The sequence below is a fragment of the Schistocerca cancellata genome, unplaced genomic scaffold, assembly GCF_023864275.1.
Source record: "Schistocerca cancellata isolate TAMUIC-IGC-003103 unplaced genomic scaffold, iqSchCanc2.1 HiC_scaffold_1096, whole genome shotgun sequence".
Lineage (NCBI taxonomy): Eukaryota > Metazoa > Arthropoda > Insecta > Orthoptera > Acrididae > Schistocerca > Schistocerca cancellata.
In genome coordinates, this window is record NW_026047095.1 from 1 (window position 1) to 23,884 (window position 23,884).

Genomic DNA, 23,884 nt, shown 5'->3' on the forward strand with positions numbered 1-23,884 from the left:
TATCGTGTAAAAATAGCTGAAGAATGCGTACAATGGAAAGGTTTATTTAATTTCCAGCTGATGGTGGCGCCGTGGGCCGATGAAGAAGTGGCGCCACAGTGAACTTTCCAGTGTGTTGACGCAGAGGGCGGCCGCTGGGTACGAGTTTTCGGCGTCGCAAGTGAGTGGGCCCGCCGCGACTTAGACATCCGATTCGATGGCGAGCGCGAGGTCTCGGGACCTCTGCCTATAGCTCTTATAAATACTAGCTGCAGCAGAGCATATCTACGTTTGTAACTTATAAACCTTAGGCAGATAACGGCGTAACATAGCAAAATGTATTGCGCACACTGACCACTATACAAGTCTGTGTCACGTGGCTGTGACCCGCCATCGCAGTTAACACACATTTAAAAATACAGTATGTAAAAAAAATAAGTTAAAAAGCACTAAGACCTCTTGACTAGATAACAAAGTTGAGGAAAAGGTAAGCAAACAACATATGCGAATGGTCGTTATTAACAAGCAGTAAGATGCATTTAGCGTACGGGGAGGTGGCAAGTCAATTGACCCGACAGGTACAAATAGGTGTTCTTACTACATAATAAAAGCCATTGGTTAAGCAAATAGGCGTGTTACAAATCATTTGAAACGACAGGAAATACAATTAAAAAACAACCTGTTTTCAATCGAGAACTGGTCATTCAGCAGATCTTTGGACCCCGGACGGGCATGCTTATAAATTTTTGTGTCTTCTAAAAGATTATTTTGCACCCTTGTCCATTATGTCCAATATTTCCATACTAAGTAACAAAAGCGGTGGGTGTAAGTGCTTTTCTGCTTTAACACGTGCTGCGAACGTTGTCTTATACGCATTCTGGCCGTCTCGATTCAACAAATGTTCGCGGAACCGAGTCTTAAACGCCCTTCCTGTTTGTCCTATATAAAAGCCTGGGCATACACTGCATTGAATTTTGTACATCCCAGGTTTTAGATACTGTCAATAGGTCTCTCGTCATGTATGCAAACAAGCTTAGTGATATCAGTGATGAACGCCACGGTGAGGACTTATTTTTTAAATGATCTCCCAATCACACAGGAAATATCACCTAGGAACGGAACGGAAAATAAATTCTTTGCAGTAGCTATCTCTGTTCAGTAAAGAGACACTAGAGTTTTTATTAGTTCTTTTCGTGTAAAGTGTTAGCACGAGATTGGCTTGACAACCATTGCTGACAGCAATATGCTTGGTTATTACTTTCTTTGACAACAGGTGACGTTTTCATTAACCTTTTTAAGATTAGATTCTTTGAATCTTACCCCGTCCTGTCTGGTAAAATGTTTTTCTACACATTCTCCATATGCTTCCGATCGTTGCCCATGAGATTTCCGTGTTTTTGGAGCCTTGGAGAAAGCCATTCAAAACCGACTATTTGGTTCGAACGAAGAGGTGCACGCCAGGGGACAATCTGGTTCCGTAGGGAACCGCAAACATTTTTCCATGACGGCCTTGACCGTTTGTGTCGCTGAGGGATAAATGTATTAAGTTATGGCGATTACTTAAGAAATGAGAATTTACGTAGTTGTTTTTCCATCTGTCTCATTTTCATTTGTCTGTTCCATGATTAGGAACAGCAGACGCCCTGTAACACTTCGTTATGGAACGCTATACATCACTTTTATTTTACTGTCGAGTTTGTCACTACCATCTGAAAGGACATCTACACCGGTTCGAGAGTCCCACATATACCTATTTGTTTGCTCTGTAACATTTACTTTTCTGACTTTTTGTGTGGTGACATCTGTTTACCTTTACCAAGCATTCGCGTCTTGCCATTAATGTTTTACAGTGCTTTGTTTTGACCCATGTCACCTGCAGCCATGTTCGCGACACGTCACCCTGAGTGCTGCGCCCTTACCTCCTGTTGTAATCCCGATAGCTGACTGCCATATGTCCGGAGCAAAACATGGAATCTCTAAAGGCGGCGGTTGCTCCCGCCTACGTTCACTAGTGCAAAAATCCTTCTGTCAAAGAGTTCTAGACGACGAGACAAGGTATGCATAATCGGGGCAATAATTTGGTCACCTTAATTATCTGCAGACAATTTGCTATTCTGTCAGGTAGACAGAGATTGACATGTAATCAGAACTCACGATGAAGCCGGTATCTTCCTGTCTTCTCACCTCAATAGCTCATTACTCCGTTTTTGGCTACCCGATAAGAATTATGCTGTTCAACACGTAATCCCCACCATTCTGACTGGAGAAATGAACAGTTTTGTTAACTTCAACGCGCGTCACCCATGAACAACTGGAGTGCAGTTTATAGCGTTCCACGATGTAGGAAGCACGAGCAGTGCATGTCACCGCATAGTCTGATGTTTTCGCCGTCTTACATAGAAAGTAAAATTGCCTAACGACCCATCGATGACTGGGTAATCTGCTCGCGTTTGAGAAATATGAGGAAGGCAGTAGGGTGCATCGATACCGGCATTTACCTAAAACCATTAGGGAAACCACGGAAACGTATACGTCAAATTATGGGATTTAAAATGCCGCCCTCCAGAGTTCCACTGCGGAATCTCGGTTCGGTTCCAGAGTCCAGAGCATCTTGTTACGTCGCGTGGTGGCCGAAATATACAGACAGTACGTAAAATTGATCCAATAAATAACGAACGAGGACCATGATCTTTCAGCGCCTACTCTTTTGAATATATGTAATGAGACCTGTACTTAGATTGTGTAAAATTTGTTATTCAGCTGCAGACAGTGCTTGCTCACAGGAGCACGAATTACTATCTACAATACGTAATCCTTATAAGAAGTGTGCCTGCTTACACATCTCAGCGCCTTGTTTAATGGCTTATAATTGGGATTTTTCCAATTTACAATCCCTTGTTATGCACCGCTAATAGCTGTATACCCCTTCTTTCACGGTGAAGTGTATATATGTTTAGTGGTTTTAGACAACATTCCAAACAAACGCTGTAAACGTAGGGGTGTGTACCCGCTACCATCCGTTTGCTTGCACACTTTAGCGAAGTCGTTCATTGGACTTGAATCTGAGAGGACAACGCTCCAAATACTAGTCTGGCCATCCAGTTAAAGATTTTCTGCGGTTTTCATGCAGGGCCTACAGCGAATGCTGGATTGTAACTTTTGACAATTTCACACCATTATGACGTCGCCATCTACGTAACAGTAAAGCCGGACATTTTTATCTGTTGTTTTACTGAGCTTGGACAATTTGTGGTCGTCGCTAACATCGTATCAGGAAAATCATGCTTCTGTCCTTTTTCTTTTCACAGTAATTCGTGCATAGATACTCCTGCAGGGCCTTCAATATTAAACGTGTCCGAGGAATTAGTGTACACAAGGTGTCTCGGGAGGAATGGTCATTATTCAGGAGTATGACAGGAACCATTATTCGACAGAAAAAACTGGTAAACATCGACTTTCAAAAGGCGTACCCTAAGAGCTACGATCACTTCATCATTTTCTACAAATGTCATCTACTGCAAGCTCTTTGCTTTCCATATCTTGAGAGGTGGTGGTAGGAACGAAAACAAGAAAAATGTCCCTTTAAATTGGCTCTAATGTCCATATCTGACGAGTTACGATGACTTGTTCATCTTCGCTGCTGTGGAACATGTCTTTTTGCTTACCAAGATCATAGCTGTTACGGTACGCCTTTTGTAGTGCATGTGTACTACTCAATTTTTTCTTAATTTGGTAACTAATGCCTTCTACCAAGATATGGAAAGCAAAGACCTTGCAGTAGAAAAGACTTGTTTCACGGAATAGAAGATGAAATGCTTATACCTCTTAAGGTATGCATTTTTCAGCAGATATTTATAATTTTTTTTAATTTTGTTTTGCATCGAATGATCGTTAGTGTCATACGTCTGAATACTGATCCTTTCTCTGGTACACTGAGCATATGCATGCTGAAAATAGATAATTGCTTCCGAATTTTGCTGTCTGCAGCGTGCAGTGTGCGTGTTTCTACTTAGTCAGTTTATCGTATTTCAGATACTATACGCAATACTCTAACGGAAAAAATAGCCACATCAGAAAATAATGTATAGTAATGAAATTTCCGTAATACATCGAAGGAACATAGTTTAACACTGGAAGCTCATACGTTAATGAAAGCATGAAGTAAGCCAAAGCAGATGTGAAACGCTGTTACAATAATAACACAGGCCAACGAAAAATTTTTATAAAAGCTTTTTTACTTTTAAAGCTGATCTTTATAGAATTTTATGAGGTAAATCCAAATCTAGCACTAGTTTTTTTCTATCACTCAGTTTTCGAGCAATATACTTTTTATTGTATACGATGGTTGAAACTATTTATTTACAGCTCGTGCAAAATAGATAAGTGTTTCCAAGTTTTACTGACCTTCAAAGTAGTCACCAGCACTGTCTATTACCCGTTGCCAGCAATGTGGAAGTGGTAGGATACTCTTAGCAGTGCCAGTCGTGTTGACAGTTCGTGCGGCGCTGTCTATTGCCCGTCGAATTTGTAGCAGTTCCGAATCGAATGCCGTGAATGTTTCCTTCAGTTTAGAAATAGAGTTGAACTTACAAGGGCGTAAGTCAGGGGAGTGCAGTAGGTGGTATAGCACTTAGCAGCCCCATCAATCAATCAATCAAACAAATCAGTAACAGCTCGCACTGTACGTGCTTGAGCATTGTCCCGCATAATGATGGCCAGGTCCTGCAGAAAGTGTCATCACTTCTGTCTCTAAGCTGTTTGTAGGTTGTGTTCTAAAAACGAACAGCGTAGAGACAGAAGTGGTGATACTTTCTTCTGTACCTGACTATCATTTTGCAGGAAAATGCTCAAGAACCCACTGTGCAAGCTGTTACTGATTTGTTTGACTGATGGGGCTGCTAAGTGCTATACCACCCACTGCACTCCTCTAAGCCCTCGTAAGTTCAACTCTGTTTCTGAACTGAAGGAAACAATTCACGGCATTAGCTTCAGAACTGCTACAAATTCGTCAGGCAATAGACCGCACCGCTCGAACTGTCAACACAACTGGCACTGCTAAGAGTATCCTACGACTTCCACATCGCTGGCAATGGGTTATACACAATGCTGGTCACTACTTTGGTGATCAGTAAAACTTTGAAACACGTATCTATTTCCTACGAGCTTTAAATAAATAGTTACTATTAAAATTCCAACCCTAGTAGTATAAAAATCCTATGTTATACGGTAAATGGAGAAATTAATGAAACGCTTTGTTAAAACATATACAAGGTTTGTACTTGTATTTACAGTAAGCTACTTAAAACAATGATATCTGTTAATACAGGTTTTACTTGTCAGCTGGAATTGGTTTATATTTTCTTTCTCTTTTTTTCTTTGAAGCTTCTTGTGTAACTTTTTCTACGATGAGTCGCTTGCTGAGCTCCTCGGTGAACTGACGAACAGTAGTCCCCTATCATGTTGGTTTTCCAGCGACCTTGGTAGTGTTTTTCCAACACTTTAATGTTCCGGTGTAAACGTTCTCCTTGCACCTCACTAACATCTCCCATATTTTACGGGAAGTAATCAAGATAAATGTTCAAAAAGTGAACATTCAGGCTCATTAAACATGCTAAGGTTTTAAATTTCTTTAATTGTGTAGCTGTAATAAAAACATATTCTAGATGTTTTTCATGTTCTAAGACCTTTGTAACGACTTGTTTGAATGATACCCATGCTTATTCCTTATTTAATGTAATTGTGGATTCAATTTTCTAATGTCAGGTCCGACAAAGACGCCTTCTTTCAGTTTAGCTTCTGGAAGGTGTGGAAATTTTTGGCAGAGATACTTAAACACGGTCCATCATTAGGCAAAGCCTTTAAGAAACTGTTACATTAGGCCTAACTTTATATCTAGAGGTGGTCGGAGTACGTTTTTTGGAACTACAAAGTTTACGCGTAGAATGTTCTTCTCACCAGGTCTTAAAGACTCCCTCACAGGTCAGGTCTTTCTGCACGTCGATCCCTAGCCCTACTGTCCCATTCACACAAGAAACATGTAAATTTGGTAAAGGCATCTTGCTGACCAAGGAGCATGCATGTTACTTTTAGATCGCCACATATCATCCAACCATGAGCAGAATTGTCTATTTTATTTATCACTATTTCTAGGTTTTCATAGCTTTCTTTTATATGTGCAGAATGTCCAACACGTATAGATGCATACATCCAGAATGAAATTTTCACTCTGCAGCGGAGTGTGCGCTGATATGAAGGTTTGGAAGGTAGGAGACGAGATACTGGCAGAAGTAAAGCTGTGAGGACCGGGCGTGAGTCGTGCTTCGGTAGCTCAGATGGTAGAGCACTTGGCCGCGAAAGGCAAAGGTCCCGAGTTCGAGTCTCGGCCGGGCACCCAGTTTTAATCTGCCAGGAAGTTTCAGATGCATACATGTTACCATTGTGTAATAAAACAGCCTTTAAACTAGTTTTATGTGAATCAATTAACAGCCTCCAATCTTCCTTATTGTATTCAATACCAAAATCAGTCATCAGACCGGGAATGTCTGAGCAGAACACTACACCACCATCTTGTTGAAAAAACTTGCAAAATTGCTGCTCTCTTTCTCTCTCTCTCTCTCTCTCTCTCTCTCTGTACATGAATATGCTGGTTCCAACTGCCAATAAGTTCTTTTCTTTTAATCCAGAACCAAGCAATGCAGCTCTTTTGTTAAGCGCAGATCCCTAAACCGAATCGTTAATATCGGTCTGAGTAAATAATTTGGGCTCAAGACTTTCTGTATTACAATGGAATTCATCATCATCTGGTTCATCTAAATCACACTGTACATCAGAAAATACTTCTGTTGGAATAGAATTTTAATCATCTGGTGATTCAGGAACCGGCAATTCTACGCCATGTCGTACTCGTTGGATGGCGGACGGAAGGTTAGGGTAGTTTATTGCCGTCTTGTTCTTCGATTTATGACCAGTCATATCAATATTTCTTGGCTCCCTCGATATCACAGAAACAGCACATCTAAAGGCTTTTTTCTCCTTTTTGGATGATTTTCTCAGGCCTTCAACAGACACATAACATTCGTTATATGGCGCCCAAGATTTATTTTGATCAACAAGTTTAGATCTAAAGTACGACAGATAAACCTTTTTCACAAAATCTGTAATGTTTTTGTGTTTTTAATTACAAATTCACCACAAATGTAACAATCTGTCAGCTGAGTTCTAATAACCACGGTTAGACATTGTACTGAGCACATGTACAGGAAACGGGAAAGTGAGGTCAGGTTGATAATAAACTAAACACCATCTGTTCACACAAAAATACAATCGACATTTTTTTTCAGCAAATGTTTTTCAGCAGTGCTACCGACGTCATCTACATTCATTACACCTGCTTCTTAAATTATTTTAACTATATAAAAGCTGTTAAATTCTTTAACTAATCGTTTAATTTAATAAATTTAACTGTAAAATGTGAAGAAATGGTGGTGATAGTTTAAGTATCATATATGGATATCCCACCCTAAAAAACATAAGAGTAAGATATTTCAGCAAAACGTTTTTCCATAGTTGGCCTGTGTAATCGGTGTAACAGCCCAACTGTTGAATGCAAGCAGGCAAACGTGCGAGCAATGTGTTGTACAAATACAGGGTTATTACAAATGATTGAAGCGATTTCACAGCTCTATAATAACTTTATTATTTGAGATATTTTCACAATGCTTTGCACACACATACAAAAACTCAGTTTTTTTACGCATTCACAAATGTTCGATATGTGCCCCTTTAGTGATTCGGCAGACATCAAGCCGATAATCAAGTTCCTCCCACACTCGGTGCAGCATGTCCCCATCAATGAGTTCGAAAGCATCGTTGATGCGAGCTCGCAGTTCTGGAACGTTTCTTGGTAGAGGAGGTTTAAACAATGAATCTTTCACATAACTCCACGTAAAGAAATCGCATGGGGTTAAGTCGGGAGAGCGTGGAGGCCATGACATGAATTGCTGATCATGATCTCCACCACGACCGATCCATCGGTTTTCCAATCTCCTGTTTAAGAAATGCCGAACATCATGATGGGAATGCGGTGGAGCACCATCCTGTTGAAAGATGAAGTCGGCGCTGTCGGTCTCCAGTTGTGGCATGAGCCAATTTTCCAGCATGTCCAGATACACGTGTCCTGTAACGTTTTTTTCGCAGAAGAAAAAGAGGCCGTAAACTTTAAACCGTGAGATTGCACAAAACACGTGCGAATTTGCTGCACGAATGCGTGAGGATTCTCTACCGCCCAGATTCGCACATTGTGTCTGTTCAATTCACCATTAAGAAAAAATGTTGCTTCACCACTGAAAACAAGTTTCGCACTGAACGCATCCTCTTCCATGAGCTGTTGCAACCGCACCGAAAATTCAAAGCGTTTGACTTTGTCATCGGGTGTCAGGACTTGTAGCAATTGTAATCGGTAAGGTACGTTTAGCTCCCTGCTTGCTTTATTCGGCGACTTCCGCGGGCTACACGTGAAACTTGCCCGCACGCGTTCAACCGTTTCTTCGCTCACTGCAGGCCGACCCGTTGATTTCCCCTTACAGAGGTATCCAGAAGCTTTAAACTGCGCATACCATCGCCGAATGGCGTTAGCAGTTGGTGGATCTTTGTTGAACTTCGTCCTAAAGTGTCGTTGCACTGTTATGGCTGACTGATGTGAGGGCATTTCAAGCACGACATACGCTTTCTCGGCTCCTGTCGCCATTTTGTCTCACTGCGCTCTCGAGCGCTCTGGCGGCAGAAACCTGAAGTGCGGCTTCAGCCGAACAAAACTTTGAGTTTTTCTACGTATCTGTAGTGTGTCGTGGCCATATGTCAATGAATGGAGCTACAGTGAATTTATGAAATCGCTTCAATCATTTGTAATAGCCCTGTAATGGATGTCAATTTGTAGGATGGAGTTCCATGACTGTTGCACTTTGTCGGTCGATACAGAGATAGTTAATGCTCTTTGTAGATGATGCTGGAATTGGCGTCCGATGATGTCCTATATGTGATTGATTCGAGACAGTTTTCGTGATCGAGCAGGCCAAGGCAACATGTTGACCCTCTGTGTAGCACGTTGGGTTCTAACAACACTATGTGGGCGAGTGATATCAGGTTGTAAAACATGAATGGCAGCACAGCAGGTCGAATCACCAGACTGACATAAAAATTTGCAGGTAGGGTATGTGGGATAACCACGAGAATGCTCCTGCTGCCATACGAAATCACACCCCATACCATAAATCCATGTGTAGGCCCAGTGTGTCTAGCATGCAGACAGGTTAGTTGAAGGCCGTGCATTGGGTCAAAACTGTCCTTTAAGTAACCGATGTGTACGGTCTCGTCGTTGCTTAGATCCCGGTATTCTTGCGACAGTGCATTTTCGTAATCACGCCTGTCAACAATCACGTACAGTGGCTATATTTCTGCCAAGTATATCTGCAGTATTGCAGAAGGAACATCAACTCACCGCGTCCAGTCTCATAGGTAACTGATGCTCACGACCGTTGGAGCATGAATTTAGGGCATACCTGATGTGGATCTTTATAGGGGCGCTACCAGCGCCACTCTTATGCCACTGGCGTGAAAAACATGACCTTGCCTTTATGTCGCACGACTCCTCCTTGAAGGAGGAGAGTTTGGAAGGTAGGAGACGGGGTACTGGCAGAAGTAAAGCTTTGAGGACGGGGCGTGAGTCGTGCTTGGGTAGCTCAGTTGGTAGAGCACTTGCCCGCAGAAGGTAAAGGCCCCGTGTTCGAGTCTCGGTCCGGCACACAGTTTTAATCTGCCAGAAAGTTTCGACTCCTCCTTGGTTTTGCGACTCTTTTTCCGTCAGTGTACATCATCGGAAAACTCCAGACTGAGTGTTTGTCAACACCAATAATTAGTGAGGAGAGAATGTTCAAAGTCAGGAGCTGCTAGTTCGCGATTATGTTTTAAATTCGATACTTGTTTCCTCTTCCTTTTTTGGTGTTCCTTCCGCAATTTTAGGAACATGTTATTGTTTTATGTATGCCATACTCTCAGTAATTGTGTGAGCAGTAGCCGGAGTCCGCTTCTCCCCAAAATGAACAGCGCCACATCGGCACAGCACGCAAGTGCCACGGTTCCCGTGCACTTACGCCGTAGCGAGGCATAGCACGTAATCGCACCACGGTGGGCGAGGCCACTGTTTAACGGCGAACATGGTTCAACTCTTCTGGACTAAAATCGGTTCTTGACAAGGTTGCTAGTTACGCATTTAGACACGATGAAATATTAAAAACCCTTAAACGGGGCATCTTCGGAAATTCACTTACGGGAAAAAATCACATCACCAAGGAGGAGTTGTGGGCCATAAATGAAATTTGGTAGGTGTGTTTGTAACGCTGTAACGGCCGTGAACGGTACTTACTTTTGAGATTAGGTGTTGTGAGTCAGTCAACAATGTCGTCAAGGCAACATAGACTTCATTGTCAATACGAGGCCAAGTAAATGGGCCACGAGAAGCTGCATGTTCCTTCTGAGATACTGCAGAAAAACCTGGCAGGAATGTAGCAGCTGTACATGACTGCTGTCAACGGTGGTCACGAGAATTTACGGTCATAAGAAGACTGTCACTGGACGGCCACGTGCTACTACGGAGAGGGAAGACCTTCGTGTTCGGCGTTACGGCTCTGGAGCATCATGCTGCAGCCTCAAGGGAACCTGCATGACTTTCTGACTCAGGGTCAACGGAAGAGATCTTTGTGTTGCGTATGATTACGTCGAATCTTGTCCCTCATTTGAAAAGATCATCCTTTTGATATCATTTTTAACTATTACATGTCCAGTCTCCAAGAGAGGATTTCATGATTTTGTCATATCTCATACCTGCAATTCGAAACGTGACTACATTTGAGTCAGTCTGCTCTGAATCCGCTACGGCGAATTACATATCGTCAAACATCGCTAAAAGTAGTTTAAAATAATGGGTAATAATAGCATTATTTAAATATTTATCACGTGTTTCTTGTTTGGTACTGTACTATAGATTGTAATTTAGGTATAAGCCGTGGAAGAACGTTCAGAATATAATATTGTGTTGTTGAGGCTCTTGAACATCGCGCAGAGGTTTTTGTTAACATCGGCTGCTGAACTTACTTGTTGTAGTGTATCTACATCTGTGTGCGACTCAATTTTCAGTTGTTTCTTAAAAAGGACACATTTACTTTACACGCAGAAAATGTGGCTGATGCTTGCATGTTCCCGTCTCAATACCATTTAGCGTCAGACGCAGTTACTCTGAAATTTCCTACGATACCGTCCAAAATATTCCTTTCTTTTGGTATTAATTAAGGTATTACCCAACAATTAGTTGCGTATGTGAGATTCTCTATCAAGACATTTGTAAATTGATAATGCCATTAAGTGGTGATAACTAAATGATTATTAAATAACTAAGATGTTCAGTTCTTCGCCGCCCAGAGTGGCCGAGCGGTTCTAGGCGCTACAGTCTGGAACCGAGCGACCACTACGGTCGCAGGTTCGAATCCTGCATCGGGCATGGATGTGTGTGATGTCCTTAGGTTAGTTAGGTTTAAGTAGTTCTGAATTCTAGGGGATGAAGACCTCAGAAGTTAAGTCCCATAGTCCTCAGAGTCATTTGTTCTGTTCTTCATATAATGACGTAATGCTTGGTTTGAGCATTGTCTTCCTGCTTCTTTAGTATGCGAAAATACTTTTCATTTTCTGTTTACTCTTGGAATTTCTTAGATTCTCAATGTTGGCATTAAAGCTACATCTTTAACGTACCCACTTACCTTACTCAGAAAGATCTATATGAGACTTAATTATTTATGTGTTGGAAACACCAGTTCTACATACATTACGCATTGTTACTGAATTACATTATTTCTCCGAATAATCAGTAAAATGTACTCAAAATACAAGACGTATTTATTCCACGTTGTAAGTGGGTTGCTTGCAGATGACACACGATTGCTTACACACTACATTTAACCTCTCTTACCGGCGACAGAATTAGCTTGAATCTCAAGTACATGGCGTCATACTATGAAAATCATACATACTTCATTTTCTGTCGAATATTATTTGTGGTTTATATCACGTCATGGAATATGAGAGAACTACGCTAAGTTTGATATTCCAGTGTGTGAGAAATATAATTCACCAGCTCATGGAATAGTACAATTAAGAAATACTTGATTACTGCATAAGAAAACCATTTGAAAATAGTGGATCTAAGGAGCTAAAATTACTAACTCCAACACACAGTTCCGATTCTCGTGTCTTTAATGGTCATAGTAATATAGCATGCACATTAAAACTTATTTCGAAAGGAGACAAAAACGGAGGAGAATGTCGTAGCCAAAAAAGCTCGTTTCGCTGTGTGTAGAGCGTAGGACTGGCAGACTACCAGCCACTGACATCTCCCAGGTCCACGGGCTCGTCGCAGAAAGTTCAGGAATACATTTATTCGAGGCTGGGTCCAACGTAACGTGCCCCTGCTGCTCTACTAGTATGGCCAGCAGCTGTGCCAACACAACAGGGTCCCACACGCTCGAAGCCTGAAGACCCGTCTACAGCCGACGCGGTGTGCTCGTCCGTGGGTTGCTCTGGACCGACAGCACCATCCCTGCAAAACGAGTCGTCAGTAAACACAGGCTGCCACCTCACGCACGACACATAAATAAGCAGTACATCGCTCTGAGAGGCTAGCCACTCAGATGAAAACTATATGGGAAATTGTCAAAGTACAGACGTCAGTACACAAGGTTCCATAACAATTAAAGTAAATGACAATTCACATGTTGTAAGTAGCTTTTACAATTACTTCCTAAACGTAGCAGCAAATATAGGATTAAATGGTTCACTAGTGAAAAAAAGTACTCCGTCGTCAGGCCACGAGTGGCCTAACGGGACCATCCGACCGCCGTGTCAACCTCAGGGAGGATGCGGATAGGAGGGGCGTGTGGTCAGCACACCGCTCTCCCGGCCGTTATAATGGTATTCTTGACCAAAGTCGCTACTACTCGGTCGAGTAGCTCCTCAATTGGCATCACGAGGCTGAGTGCACCCCGAAAAATGGCAACAGCGCATGGCGGCCTGGATGGTCACCCATCCAAGTGCCGACCACGCCCGACAGCTGTTAACTTCGGTAATCTCACGGGAACCGGTGTATCCACTGCGCCAAGGTCGTTGCCGGTTCACTGGTGAAGGAAGAGAATATCTTGGAAACGTTTATCCCACAAAACTTCAAGCAACTAGTAGTAGTAGTACCAACACCCTGCACTGAAATCAATACAATTATAAAAGTCCTAAGAAACAAAAGTTCATATGGGATTAATGGAATTTCAAACAAAGCTATGAAAAGTTTTCCCACTTCAACAAGTAATGTCATTAGCGATTATGTGCAATGCATTGCTGGACAGGAAATTTTTCCTGACGGGTTAAAATATGCAATTGCTAAACCACTTCATATAGGTGACAAGACAGACTTAAACAATTATCACCCAGTTTACTTAATAGTAGTTTTCTTCCAAAATACTGGAAAAATTAATTTACTCAAGAGTAGTCACGCACTTAAGTGGAAACTATTTACTTCGAACATCGCAGTTTGGATTCCAGGAGGACTGTGGGACTGAGAACGATGTTTATAGATTCACTCATCAAATAGTACAAGACTTAATAATATATCGCCAGTTTGTAGTGTCCTTTACTGTGTAAATCCTATTACTCACTTAGAAAAACACAGATAGCTTGAATCATACTCAACAAAAAGAATGCCAAAGGTTGTGGTGAAGAATTCAATGTCGGAGAGGTAGAAAAATTTGAATGACTTGGGGAAAGTCATATACTGAGGATTCACTTTTGGATCCATTCCTATTCGTTACACTGTAGTGACAGAAGTCACGGGATAGCGGTATGCACATATATTTGTACATACGGCGGCAGTATCGTGTACGCAAGATATGAAAGGGCAGTGCATTGGCGGAGCAGCAATTTGAACCCAAGTGATTCATATGAAAAAGTTTCCGACGTGATTGTCAGCACGACGGGAAGTAAGAGACTTCTAGCGCGGAATGGTAGTTGGAGCCATCCGCATGGGACACATTTCGGTAACTGTTAGGCAATTAAACATTCCAAGATCCACATTGTCAAGGCTGTGGCTTGAATACCAAATTCAGGCATTATCTCTTAAAATGGACAACGCAGTGGCTAATGTCCTTCACTAAACAACCGAGAGCGCAGCGTTAGCACAGATTTGTCAGTGCTGAGAGACAAGAAACACTCCGTGAAATAGGCGACAGTGTACGTAGCGAAATTTGGCGTTAATGGGCAATGGCAGCTGACAACCGATGCTAACAGAACGACATCGCCTGCAGCGCCTCTCCTGGGTTCGTGATCATATCGGTTGGGCCGTAGACCACTGGAAATGGTGGGCTGGTCATATGAGTCCAGATTTCAGTTGTTAAGAGCTGATGAAAGGGTTCGGAGTGTGGTGCAGACTCCACGAAGCCATGGACTCAAGTCGTCAACAAGGGGCTGTGCAAGGTGTTGGCGGCTTCATAATGGTGTGGGCTGTGTCCACATGGAATGGACTGGTTCCTCTGCTCCAACTGAGCCAATCATTGACTGAAAATTATTTTCGGGTACTTGGAGACCATTTGCTGCCGTTCAGAGACTTCGTTTCCAGACATGTCACCAGGCCACAACTGTTTACGATTGGTTTGAAGAACATTCTGGACAATTCGAGAGAATGATCCGGCCACCAAAATCGTCCGACATGAACGCCATGGAACATTTATGGGACGTAATGGAGAGGTCAGTTTGTGCACAAAATCCGGCACCGGCAACACTTCCTCAATCACGGACGACCGTAAAGGCAGAATGGTTCTATATTTTTGCAGGGGACTCCTGGTGATTTGTTGATTCAATGACACGTCGAGTTGCTGCACTACGCCGAGCGAAAGTAGGTCCGACACGATATTTGGAGGTGTGCCACTACTTTTGTCACCTCAGTGTATGTTCTACAGTATTTGGCACTAGTAATAATCAGAAAGCAGACAGTCCACCACCCACAAAACGCTGCAACCGTTTGCTGATACCATCCCCAAACTGTGAAAGAATTTAGGCCACGCCGTTACCTTTAAGGAAGATATTTGCTGTCGAATCTCGCTCCTCTTGTCGACATACATGGAGAGAATTATTTTGTGCAGTAGAAGCGCCTTCTCGTCCGCAAATATAAAGTACTTCCAGTTAGAAAGCGGTTTCCTCCCGTACGTCAGAGTGAAGTTCAGTCTCACCGACTTAACATTGATCTCTCAACGTTTCCTTAATCGCCGAATTTCTTCCATACTTAACTTTCTCATAGAGACTGCGACGTATGGTCGACCCTCTGACGTTTAGCCGAAGTATGTTTCTTACTTCAGTGCTCGTCCTGTAAGGGTCTTCATCACTACAGTGCAGTACATGTACTATCGTCTTGATCCTTCGTGATAGGCCATGAACGTCCAGGGCGACGACGACGGTAGACGTGGCCTTCATCCGCCTTCCCCTTTACCCATACATGAATCGTACATCTGCTGCATCCTAATGCACGGGAAATAGCGCCGACGCAGTGGCCATCTTCATAAGACGCATGACTGCGAACTTTACCCAATTCCTTAAGATGTGACGTACTGCGAGTAAGAACCTGTTGACAAGGCAAGGAGAAACGAAGTGCGATAAAAGGTGGAGAGCTCTTCCTTTGTCTCAGATGACAAATTCGTTCTCCACTACTTGCTTTGAAAAGGTCTCACACGTAAGTTCCCCGTAAGTATTATTTCGAATATTGTGTAAATGTATTTTGTCTCTAAACACGTGTTGATGATGACACCGTTTTCAAAGGTTAAAAGTAAAATTTGTGTACATGTAGTGATCCACGTCATGTTGCTCTGGCTGTGGTCTGATTTTCGTCTCGTGTGGTACTTCGCAAGTAACACCATTTAGGTCGATAACAACACTCTGCTTAAGTGGAAGGTTAGCGTAGAGGGTGAGGCTGTAAGTTTGTAATCTGTCATTACAGCGCTGGAATCCTGTCACTTCGACAACTTCAGATTCATTCTTACCAAGTAATTATTAGTTTAGGACGACCAGCCAATTGTAGCATTGCGTGTGTTGACAGTGCTTTATATATTTGTGTATATGGCTTTCAGTGTTCCTTGGAGGAAGGCAAGGACAGTCTCCTCTAGCTTCCGTATTATAAATACATCTCTGTTAGAGGATGAACTCAGCCTTCGTTTGACAATAGTTTTGTATTTTTAGCGGTACCGTATCCTTAGGTTGGTTGGTGTGAGGGATAAAGGGACCAAACTACAGGGTCATCAGAGACTGTATCCTTAAGTGTTAAACTGGGTGTCCGCTAATGTTTTCCTCAGTTACAGAAACTCAACCTGTGATACCTTTGTACGTGCACAATGAGCTTACTTATTATGGAAATTTGTGAACGTTCTTGCTTAAGATGTCTTAATAGGAAACTAAATTCCCTCATTCAAGACAACGTTAAAAGAAATCATCTTAAGAGTACTAACTAGTGTTTTGGGAATAGATTACAGGCCGTATTTTGTCGCATTTCGCTGGTTTGGCGGGAGAAAAGTGACTGAAAAAGGAAAACAAAGAAACTTGAGAAGAGGAGGAGGAACGAAATGAAATATCTCATGTTCTGAAGTCATATGAATTTATTTCAGCGATTATAAAATCAAATTAAATGAACAATAAAGTTGGCGATACGAGGATACTGCTGGTATCAGTATGATGTGGCACTACCTGGACCTTAACTGATGCAATGTTTACATTAGGCATATGCAGAGGTGGAAGCCACGGTGCTACTAAATTGTGCCGTCAGTATGCATTGCTTGCATACGAAATAACTTTTACAGTGTAGTTATGGAGCCCAATAAGTCAGCTGAGTTTTCTTTTTTTTTTTTTCCAGTGAGAAGGAATACCAGCAAACAGTTTTCGCCACAGCAGATTACTGAAACTGGTTTTGCACAGAGCTATAATTTCTGTTTGGCGACTAAGTGTAAGGCCACGGAGTCGGATGTGAATTTTACAACTGTGCAATATTTTTCAACCTTATTTAAGTTACTACTAACTTCAAATTAATTCCATGGAAATGGACCTGGTAAAATGTCGATATTGAGCTTATTCCAATGAAAACAGTTGAACTTATGCAACATTTTCATTATTTTTACTCCTTGAAATAGTTGACGGCGACCGTGTTGTCTGAAAAGAATGACCGTGACATTTAATGTAAGACATGGATAATCTTCGTTATTTGAATTGGCTTTTACCGCCAGGATTAAGTTTACAAGCGTAGTTGATAAGCAATAGTGAAGAGAGTAAAACAACGCGATTTCTGTTATCAAGTAACACCTTTATTAGTTAATTTATTTTCAATGTAATCAACGAAACCTTTATTAGTTAATTTATTTTCAATGTAATCAACGAAACCCCCCCATGAACCATGGACCTTGCCGTTGGTGGGGAGGCTTGCGTGCCTCAGCGATACAGATGGCCGTACCGTAGGTGCAACCACAACGGAGGGGTATCTGTTGAGAGGCCAGACAAACATGTGGTTCCTGAAGAGGGGCAGCAGCCTTTTCAGTAGTTGCAGGGGCAACAGTCTGGATGATTGACTGATCTGGCCTCGTAACATTAACCAAAACGGCCTTGCTGTGCTGGTACTGCGAACGGCTGAAAGCAAGGGGAAACTACAGCCGTAATTTTTCCCGAGGACATGCAGCTCTAGAGGGAGACCAAGAGATGAATACACTAAGCAGATTCAGAAGGATGTAGGTTGCAGTAGATACTGGGAGATGAAGAAGCTTGCACAGGATAGAGTAGCATGGAGACCTGCATCAAACCAGTCTCAGGACTGAAGACCACAACAACAACAACAATCGACGAAAAACTTCACATGTCCCATGTTAACTTTAAAAGTATTCCCTAGACGATGAAAGAACTAAACAATTACATGTTTTGGGGAAACTGCTTGTAGAAATTACCAAAAATCATTGAACGCTTCCTTCAAGCACACGTGTAGCGGCAGAGAAATGATGAAAATTGATGGACTAATGACGTTAATGAATTAATTATCTGGTAACTTCATACACTGCAGTGGTATTTCTCGAAGCAAGAAATTTGTTGAAACAGTGAACATTTGACAATGGCTTCAAATCGGGGCTATGACGTATAGAAGCATCTTTAAATTCCACTGGATTGACGCTAGCACAACTTCCGTGTCAGAAGCTTGCTGATGATTATCCATTTAACATAGAGTCGGATTTTCTTCACCATGTCTAATTTGTAAACTAAGTAAGGCTCCCTCCACAACACTATCAAGATGCGGCCAACTGTCGAATACAGAATAACCCTATTTTGGTAGATGAATGTAAAGTGTCAATTTTCAACAGGAACGAACAGATTTACTTCACCTCCGGCAACAGAGGTGAAGAACGTGAGGTAGCACCGTAGTTCAGCATCCGTGTTGACCCATTTTTGCCCGGTATTCCCACATGGTAGTGTTTGTTTATGTCGAGTCATATATTGGTTATTAAAATGTGAATTTCTTTTGTCTAAGTTCATTGTTAGTGCTTTGGACTGAATGTCTTTGTCGTCTGATGGTTATCCAGTGTTCGCGAAGTTGGCAGTCATTTTAGTTTACAACATGCTTCCCAAGAAGTAAGTATTCTACTTTAACACATTTTCTTTCTTTATTTGTTTTTATTACTCTTAATACCTTCGGCATGTAAGAGTCTGTTTCATGAGAAATTAATTATAATTATCTTCATTTATTAGCAAGTACTATAAATATTTACTTGTTCCCAAAGGGAAAAACCAGTTACAATTATGTTTGTCAATCAAAAATCAGAAATTAACTTTAAATATATATAATTATTCAGATCTGTCACTGCTGCTGAAATTCCAACCATTTTGGTGGAAGATGAAAGCATATCAGAGACAAATATTTACGTAGATCCTCCGGACGATGGATGGAAGAGACAAGCAGCCAGTGTGAATGATGACACTTGCGGTACTGTTGACAATTTTTCTGGTCGACAACTTCGAGCAGCAGCTGCAGCGGAAGTCATCAGACGGGGCAGAACAACAGAGTATATGAGCAGAACTGCTGCACGTGAACCAGAACCTCATTCTAATAAACATGAAAATAATCATAAATGAAGCCAGGGGGCCGCTCATCTTATGATTGTGAGAAAGCTGTCGTTACTCGTAATCTTGATGAGTTTACTACACTGCAAGAAAAAGCTATACCCTCTAATCCTGTCGAAGACTTAATTTTTAATTTGTCATTTTTCTTGACGATGGTGTATTGAATCACCTTCGAGATACGTTTAACCTATGTGATTCCCAGAAGGGTGGCCACAGTTTCGAAATTTCATGTGGCTGACTGACACTTTTCTCGAAAATTTTGATTCTATGAGGATAGCTAACCATTCCTAGATGGAGACGGAGGGACGTATATTGCAATTGTCAGTTCAGCTGTGCGACGTAACGAATTTGAAACAATAAAAGTTTTTCCACTGTACTGATCACTCCAAAATACCTTCAGGTTGAAACGTCCCATTAGAAAAATTTATGAATGACTGTCCTGATAAACCTCTTACATTATTTGATTTTCGGACAGCTGAGCGGAACTGAACGTACTCAGACATTTCGCTCTTTACTTATTGTGATCAACGCTAAACTGACACACAATATTTTTAGCGCAACGTAATCTGAATTTCAATAATCCCTACAAAAGAATGGCCCTGACTAACTATAACCTATACCTTTCATAAATCACTTACCTCACCAAAAATCTTCGTTACTCAAACTACTGCAATACAGCGAGCTCCACTACTGCCAGCTAAATAAAAGATTCCAACTACTGAAGGCACTAACTACTAACTTAGTCATTCTAACTTAGTCATTCTAACTTAGTGATTCTAACTTAGTCATTCTAACTTAGTGATTCTAACTTAGTCATTCTAACTTAGTGATTCTAACTTAGTCATTCTAACTTAGTCATTCTAACTTAGTCATTCTAACTTAGTCATTCTAACTTAGTCATTCTAACTTAGTCATTCTAACTTAGTCATTCTAACTTAGTCATTCTAACTTAGTCATTCTAACTTAGTCATTCTAACTTAGTCATTCTAACTTAGTCATTCTAACTTAGTCATTCTAACTTAGTCATTCTAACTTAGTCATTCTAACTTAGTCATTCTAACTTAGTCATTCTAACTTAGTCATTCTAACTTAGTCATTCTAACTTAGTCATTCTAACTTAGTCATTCTAACTTAGTCATTCTAACTTAGTCATTCTAACTTAGTCATTCTAACTTAGTCATTCTAACTTAGTCATTCTAACTTAGTCATTCTAACTTAGTCATTCTAACTTAGTCATTCTAACTTAGTCATTCTAACTTAGTCATTCTAACTTAGTCATTCTAACTTAGTCATTCTAACTTAGTCATTCTAACTTAGTCATTCTAACTTAGTCATTCTAACTTAGTCATTTTAACTTAGTCATTCTTAGTCATTCTAACTTAGTCATTTACTACTGATAGGCATAGTTAGCAAATGAAAGATTTTGCTAAAGAACAATGTATTTACCTTAATAGTGTTTAAAGTCATAACATATATACAGCAGTTCATGACATCCAGTCTTACAAATTTACTGTCTCTGATGGACACACGTCCAGATCATGCGCTCTCAAAACTCCGCCATTTCTCTCGCCACATCCACCACTGCTGGCGGCTCACCTCCAACTGCGCAACGCTACGCGCTGTTCACATCCAGCTGCCCAACACTACAAAAGCAAACAACAATGCAAACCAGCCACAGACTGCACACAGCACAGCCAGTGACTTCCATACAGAGCGCTACGTGGCTACCTAAACAGCCTATTTACAAGGTGACAGATTTCTTAAATTAACACTTCTAACTAAACATCTGAATGACAGCTTTTTGTGTCATACTCAATTAGGAGAGCATCTATCATCTGATGAGAGTGTTATGGAGGCACGGAGCGTAGCAGTTCCCTGAGGAGTAACGCCATAAAATTTGGCTTCAAGATGTGGTGTCTCTGCGAGCCACTTGGGTGCCTCGTACAAGGTTTTTCTTGCAGCGGAAGGGGTATTGATCGGCTGAAAAACATCTTAGATGAGCATGTCGATCTGTAAATAGTCAGACTTACCACCAGCTCCTAAATCTACGCACTACCCTTTTTTCCCTCAATTTACTTGGCCAAAAAACTGAAGGAAAATGGAATTAGATTCACGGGCTCAGTAATGAGCAATGGAATACGGAAGAGCCCTACAGATTATCCAAAGAAAACAGCCAAGTCCCCTCGCGGTAGCTTCGACAACAGCAGAGGAAAACACACTGGATTAGTGATAGCTATTTGGAACACTACAACCGATCAGTTAACGTTAACCCCATCAGAGCACCCTATAAATGGTACCACGCAGAAAAGTAAAAATGGTAGTTGAACAGCCGAACGTAGTCCAAGCGCATAACTGTTCAACGGGATGCGTGGATCGGTTGGACGAAAATATTTCGTATAATCGGCCATCTGTACGATTAAAATAATGATGGTCGCCAGTATTTAGTTTCTATATAGACGTGTCAATACAAAGCGCATGGTAACGTGTAAACTCACCCTTCCTAATCGGCCTACTGGACGGCGATATAACTGGTCGTGATTGCATATGCCTAATTAAATTTTTCGCTGAGTAAGGATATCGTTACCGAAGGAAAATAACAGCCGTCAGTTGGAGGAAACTGTACAACAGACTCTTCTGAAGGAAGAATCTATTCTAAATTTATCCTACTTTAGATGATAATTTTTGAAGTGCGTGGATTATAGTGCAATCGCTCACGAACCACACAAGGAGGGAAAAGGGTACCACGTAATATTTACAACAAAAATCACCGATAACACAAAGAAAACAAAAAAGTAAAAGAGGGATAATAAATGCTCGCCAGCCCGCCAGGGCAATGAACCTCCAGAATCTCGTGAAAGGTAACGGCAAAGAAATTGACGCAAATAATCTCTGCCATGCCAGCAGAAGGTTGTCACGCTTTTCCACGGCACAACAGTTCACGAGAAAATGAATGAATCAGAAAGCACTGAGTTTGCAGCTACTTAATCTGAAATACTAAATTTTGGAAGTAACGTTAAATCAAATTACTGGTTAAATAAATGACTGGGTTAACTTGAACTTTCAGTAAAAAAATAACTTCCAGTAACCTCAGCGTAACGTAATGCCAAATTTAGAAAAGGGCAAGCAATTTATTTTTGGTTATTAAGACTGAACTGAATTTACTTTAAGCAAATAAGCAGTTGGTTTTACCTCTAAAATAGCCACAACAAAATACATACCAAGCCAGCAGAATTCACTCGCTAATCTAAATACAGAATAAATGAAATTGCGCATTCTTAATTTGTGCTATATCTTTGGTTATTAGCTTTGCCAGTGAAATTTTTCTTTACTTTAAGTTGCCCTTGTTAAGCAGTAGAAGAATGAAGTTACTGTGGCAGACTGAAACTGGTGTTTAGGAAATACGCTAGCTGGCATTAAATAGTTAATCACTTTTCATATTCTTACGGTACTCGGTGATTGCATGGAAAGGAAAGGGACCCTGCTTGGTACTAATGCCTGAGGACATTTACAACACAGGTGCCCTAAAAGTTTTAACTATTGCAAGTTGTTAGTCAAGTTATTCATGCCTTGTGAAAGAAAATGAACTTGGCAAAGCCCCTACATTTCTATATCCGTCAGTTAAGTCTTACAGTGCGGTAGTTGCGCGGATGACGAAGAATGTAGCCGACGACAATGCTCAGCTGCCATTGCTACTGTTGTTGCTGTTGCTGCTGCTGCTGCTGCTGTTTGATGAGAACAACCCCGAGTCGTCTCCAGAGAAACGGATAATTGTGGGACAGGTAATAGTGGGAATTGCAGCTTCCTCCGCCTGTCCCGCTCCTACCAGTCTCTCAGTACTCGCGGGTTAACAGATGGGGGCGCGTCTACATTAGTGTGTAAATGACTGCACACCGCGTCAGCAAGAGCGTCCAACAAACACTTCCGCACCCTTTTATGACCCAAGCTGCAACGCTTCCTCCGTCTCTCCGCAACGTGACATTGACCCCCCATACGCAAAGATAAACAACGACATAGCTACCAATATTCTGTCGTTGCTATCGATACATTTCCGTGAAGTTCCATTGGCTATTACCCAGCAATTTACAATATTTTTATTATAATTACAATCGGTTATATACATTCGAAAATAAACACATTAATACATCGATTACGTGTTAAATGGTTTCTGTAATGCAGCTTACAGCTTCAGAATAAAAAGTACAGTGCATTTTATCGACGAATATTAAATGGCGGAAATGTTGGATGGTGTAGAATGTATTTTATCTGCCTTTTTGGCGTTTCAAACAGAAAGCGCATGGCAACTTTACGGGAAAAATATAAATAACCTGAATCCTGAAGGCCTCTCATTTAGAAGGAACACAGTACAAGCATCTTTGCAAAAAAAAAAGACAAATCACCGTCACAAAACCATAAAGGCATGCGAAAAATGTGAATTAACTTTTCATGAGCATTGTTTCAAGGATTACCTTTCTGAAAATTAACCGTTGGTCAGATATATGTAATACATATTTGCACTAGATGTGGTGTCACCGCCAGACACCACGCTTGCTAGGTGGTAGCCTTTAAATCGGCCGCGGTCCGCTAGTATACGTCGGACCCGTGTGTCGCCACTGTCAGTGATTGCAGACCGAGCGCCGCCACACGGCAGGTCTAGAGAGACTTCCTAGAACTCGCCCCAGTTGTA